This window comes from Nicotiana attenuata, unplaced genomic scaffold (assembly GCF_001879085.1).
Source record: "Nicotiana attenuata strain UT unplaced genomic scaffold, NIATTr2, whole genome shotgun sequence".
NCBI lineage: Eukaryota > Viridiplantae > Streptophyta > Magnoliopsida > Solanales > Solanaceae > Nicotiana > Nicotiana attenuata.
Genome location: NW_017672582.1, coordinates 33181 through 39224, shown reverse-complemented (window position 1 = coordinate 39224; position 6044 = coordinate 33181). Strand labels below are relative to the sequence as shown.

At 36.5% G+C, this 6044-nt stretch overlaps 1 non-coding gene across 1 annotated transcript; it reads right to left on the bottom strand.

The window, feature by feature from the left end:
* Positions 1-3216: 3216 nt before the first annotated feature.
* On the bottom strand, positions 3217-3288 carry TRNAT-CGU. Its single transcript has one exon. It is a non-coding gene; the product is annotated as a tRNA-Thr (tRNA).
* Between the last annotated feature and the right edge of the window lie 2756 nt (positions 3289-6044).

Below are 6044 nucleotides of genomic sequence, written 5' to 3'. Positions count from 1 at the left end.
ATAGATGATTGAGGTGGTATAATTCTAGTCAGACACACTTCACCTTCAAATATGTTGCATGTTTCTGTAACATGGCTAATGGTCATTGCATGTGACTGCTGTTACGGACTATATGTCCCATGTTTGGGACGGTATGAAAAAATTAAAGAACTTCAACGCAAAGAAAGAGAATGCGGGATAGAGGAATCAATCAACGTAACTCATCAGCCTCATAAGCTAAAGTACAATTGATGAACTTCAGGCAGTTGACTTTCACTCGAATCTTAAATCAGATGGTTTTATTTCTTCATCTTTCTGACTTGCTCCTATGAAACCAAGATCGAAAAAATTGGAATTCCATCTCTAGTTGGGTGTTTCGATTCAAAAAAAGGTGAGGCGGGTTCATCTTTTCAATACCCTAGTCCCCATTCTCCACCTAAAAAAAAGGTTGTGTTAGAAGTAGATTGGCTAAAAAGAAACAGAACCCTGTCTTAATGGCCAAAAAAAAAACCTATCCATTTATCTTTTGAGAATTCAAAGGGAAAATGAAAGATCATCTACAACTGCTGGTGGCAAACAAAGTGGCCTAATTAATAATGGGCCAAACACCACGCAGAAGTCACTACAAGCAGCACTTATTATTTTCAGCTGGATTTTGGTAGTGGCGTACGCAGTATTTTTTGTAAGCGGTGTCACATTTTTTTATGAGAAGACAAAGAAGTGAATAAATAAATAGTTACTATAGTAACCTATATATTAAAAGAGCACGAAATCCAAAACATTACTATAAGTCTATAACTCTCTACGACTAGTTTTTCTTTTTTTGAAATGTATCAATAATAGTCTCATGAAACAGTACTAAATATGTCTATTTTCTAGAATTATTTGATTATACTTATTGTTAACTTTATTAACAGATGGATTTTAGTTCAACCGGAACTTGTTGCTCCTTAATTTTATGATAGGTCAATGGTTCAAGTCTCAGTAATACAAACTATTTTTTAATAAATAATGTCTCGAAAATGATAAAAACATAAAGTATGCCATCAGACAAAATCGAGCTCTTGACGTCAAGATCACATTTGTAGCACTTAACCACCAGACCAGTGACAGTTCTTTGTTTAAGCGGTGTCACCTCTATTTTTATCCTAGTTTTGCCTATGCTTATATATGTACATTTAATGAATCTTTCCGATAAAGCGGTGTCACGTGACACCGCTTCCAATAAGGTGGCTCCGCCCCTGTCATTTTGGTATTCTGAGAGTTAGTTCAATTCAATTAACCTGTATCCTGAATCTATTTGGTTCTTAAAGCTTCATTACTTACAGCATGACAACAATCAAAAGTGCCCCTAAAGTATCTATCTATTCAATATTGGATATAAGTTTTGTACCGATGTTGTAATTAATGTTTACATTATCGGTACAACTATATACTGTTTATAGTAGATTATTATTGTTTTCAAGTTTGTCATATAGTATCAGATTCCGACTTGATAGGAAGAGTTACCTGCTATTATAGGTAAAAAGTTAATATATTGTTGGTGGATAGAATTTAAACTCTTCCGAATTAAGCTGGAAATTCTGCATTTTTCTGGAAAGAAGACTCAATCCTATGTACCGGACACTTCAAATGTATAGAAGAAACTAGACCGAGTCGTTATGATATTCAAGAGTTCTTTTTAATCCAATATTCAGTAATATATGGCTTAATTTCCTACTGATATAAGAATAGTTCTTGGTAACGGATTTAATGATTTAGTAGCCATCTCATGATCAAAAAGTGGGCATGGTCTAATATTTTCTCAAGAATCATAACAAAGAAATAGACCAATTCTTTTTTAACCTCTACGATATTGAACATCTTTCATCACAGTAATATTATATGTATGCGTAAATTAATAGATGACGTGAGGCTCTAACCATTCACATAGTCTAACATGATTAGGAATATCTCATTAGTTTCAAAGTATATAATACCCGGCCGAATTTATTGTTTATTTATTCTAGCATGTGTACATAAATTATACATTGATTATATACATATTCAAGGGCGGATCCAGTGCATTAGTTATGGGTTCCCGTGAACCCAGTAACTTTTGTCTGGATCTTGTATTTGTATTAAAAAATCCATTAAATGCATATGAATGTTTTAATTAGAACCCAGTCCGTTAAACCAATAATTATTGTTTAGTCTCACTGAAGGATTTGCTTACGGTACGTATCGATCAGGTATGGGTGTGCCGTATGTGAAAGTAGTCGCTGGCATACTCAAAATTTTCACTAGATGATATTAGTTTATCTTCATTTTTCGACTTGTAAGTGTGTGAATATATATGTATATATCTGTGATTATGGTAATTTTAGGACCTTACTTTCCGTCCAAAATTGATACTTCTATTTACTTTGTTTTGTTTTCCAGCAGTTTCGGCCTATTATATGTATGTATACACATGTTTTAGAAAGAAAAAAAAATTACATATATACTGTAATGGATTCAATATCCACAACCAAATACAGAAATCACATATTGATATATTGATACTAAGAACAAAGGAATTATAATAGAAAGTAACTGTATTTAAGGATAGTAACAGAAAGAAAGGGGATGGAAAGACAGAGCCACAGAGAGAAATAGACAAGGGAGAGAGACCAGGAGGGAAATTTCCAAATAACAATTTGCATAAGCGTAGACTTGCAAGAACTGATAATTATAGTAAGTGTATTCCCTCTTGTCCAGTAACCTCAACTTGAGTCCCAATTGTAATCTAATAACCTCTCATTGGACTGGTTAATACTCTGACTCACGCGTAACCAATTCCCAAACCAAATCCATTTGGTTGGGTCTACCTTATTCATAACATATACATTAAAAAAGAAAGAAATTGGAAGTGCTATTTGATAAATGCAAAATCAGTGAACATACTGACTAATATGAAAAATAAGCAACACAAGCATATTTTTTTATATGTCTAATTAATAATGACTTCAAGAAACTCTTTGATGGAGAAGGGCTTTTAAAATTGATCAGCTCACTATGGATGCTCAAAATTCATCTACCATTTTATGGAAGCAAAGTGAAACAGAAAAGCCTTAGATCTAAAAATAATAACCCATCAAGGAATTTATCAAAATAGTATTATTAGCCATCAAGGAATAGCTCTTCGATCACCTTTACTTACATAATGAATTGGTATTGTAAGTAGATTAACACCATCTCTATAAAAATAAAAGGAGAAGCCCCCAGCGAGGATCGAACTCGCGGCCTTTCGCTTACGAAGCGAACGCAATACCACTATGCTATGGAGGCACTATACAAAGGCTAGATTCTTTGGTTCTTTCTTGAACAGTGTTTACTTAGTTCAACTATTGGTGGGCGTATCTAGCAACAAGCATTTATAGTGGTAATTCAACCCAGAGGCGGATTCAAGATTTAGATTCTATGAGTTTAACTTTTACGATTTTTAATATTGAACCCATTATATTTCTAAAGTTTTAGGTTCAGATCTATCATTTGTTGCAATTTAATGAATTTTAACACATAAATTTATGCTCTGCGTCGAAAGTACTGGTTCAGATGAACCGGTGGCAAAACTCTACATCCGCCACTGATTCTACGGTCATCCATTTAAAACATGATTATGTTGTCTTGCATGTCAATGTATATTACTACTACCACCACCACCACCACCATTACTACCACCACTACCACTACTATCACTACCACCACCACCACCAACACAATTACTACTACTACGGTCAAAATCGGGCTTGCCCTTTTTGTGCGGCTGATCGAAGCTGGAGCATGATTAGTCGTTGATCGGCTTCGATTTATATCCAACGATGGTGTAGAGTTAGGTTGTCAAGCTCGAGACCCTGAGACCGATTAAGATCGAGACCGACCAAAATTGAGACCGACCAAGATCGGGACCGAGTAAAATGGAGATCGAGGGTAGCTTATTGGGTTGAGTAACGGGAAGACAAAATATCCGCAATCGGGCGAGGATCACGGTGCAGATCCCGACACGTATAAAAAAGAGGCCGATTAATTAGCCAATCATGGGATTTTACTGTATTTGGAATTGTACCAAGAGTAGAATTTCCTTACTATATAAAGGAGCCTGATCATTTGTAAGGAACATGATATCCACGCTACATAAAGCAATATATTCTCTTTCTCTAAAGCTCTCAATATTTCTGTTACTTTGTTCATACTTTCCGGCGAAATATTCACTTGATTCGAGGGCAACCCATCTCAAGGATCAAAGCTATACATTTCATCTGGTTTGCTTTATTTATATTTGCAGTTAATTTCAGTATTAATTTATGTTTTCTCTCAGTTTGTGCTAAGTAAATCATGTGTCCTTAAAACCACAGTATAAATTTAATTGTTATCCATTTTTAGGGTAAATAGTTTGGCGCCCACCGTGGGGCTAAGGATAATAGTGATTTTCTGCTATAAATCGTAACACACACTATTTTACGCTTGTTCTTTGAAGTGTCTTTGATTACAGGATTATAAAATTTCAAACTCCCAGTCAGCACCTCAACACATTGACAATGATCTCAGCCACTACAACGAGAATGAGAATATTGCACCTGCAAAACGTTGTACCCCCTGCTGGCCTAGATGGAGTTCTGGCTGTAGATCCAATTGACGTCAGTTCACATGTAGCCATCAATGGGAATTTGGTCGTCGATCTCGAAAGCAGCATTCATGGGGGTACCCGATCAACTACTCAGAATGCACACGGCGCTGAAGATGGCGGGATCAGCCTGCGGATAATCTTTGAAATGTTGCAGGCCCAACAGGCAGCAATAGCTCAGCTCCAAAATCAGAACCAAATGCAGAGCAGGGTCGAACTCGAGCCATCCCAAGAAGTTGTACACAGGGTTGAATCGGCTTCGAGAAAATCGAATGAGAAGGAATCGGAGACCAATCCAGCTATTTTAAAGATGCTCGAAGAATTGACAAAGCGAATCGAGACAGGGAAAAAAAGATCGAGGAAAACGATAAGAAGGTGGAAACCTATAACTCCAGGGTCGACCAAATCCCGGGGCACCACTGATATTGAAAGGACCAGATTCCAAAAAGTTTGTACAAAAACCTTTTCCCCCGAGTGCGGCTCCGAAGCCAATCCCCAAGAAGTTCCGTATGCCCGAGATTCCTAACAGATAAATTACATTTCTTCTCAATCAAAAGATACTAAGTCCTACGGCTAAGGCGAGTGCGAAGAAACATAACGATTATACTTAGGGGTGTCAAATGGGCGGGTTGGGTCAATTTTGGGCAGGTCAAAATGGGTTGAGTCAATAATTTGGCGGGTATTTGACCCGCCCAAAAGTTACTTGGGCTAAGATGGGTTGGGACAAGATGGGTTAAAATTCGGCTCATAACCCAACCCGCCCAACTCTTATTAAACTTTAATTAATATGTGTTATTTTCTTATAAATTGTATAATTACTAAATAAGACTTTTTTGCTTTTGTTATGGTCATATTTAAAATATTAAACAAAAAATAAAATTATTTCTAAGATATTTTGACAAACTTACTCATGGATCAATTTGGGCTAAAAATTAGCCCAACTTTAAATGGGTTGAGATGGGTTGGGTCAAGATGGGCTAAGTTCAATAAATGGGTGGGTCAATAACCAACCCAACCTTAGGCGGATTGGGCAGGTCATTTGGGCTTGGGCCAAATTTGACAGCCCTAATTATACTCACGTCAGTTTCCTTTAGCGGATACGAGTTGAGCTCTTGAGCAAGTGGGATAAGACCAGGTATGTTAAGGCTATTCCTTCTTTCTTTTGGCATGAACCAAGTAACGAAACGTTAACGTAATGCTATTCCATAAGTGGTTCTACTCTTAGCAGCTAAAGAAATCTATATTATTCATTCCTGTAAAGTGATATTCAAGCATGTCTAAGTATGTTCTTAAGTCTCTAGTGAAGTATTTGATAAAGATGTTGATGTTCATAACATAGTAATACATGCATCTTCATGCATATGAATTTACCACTGAGCTACGGCCGGTGGGGCAGTCATGCATTTACCACCGAGCTACG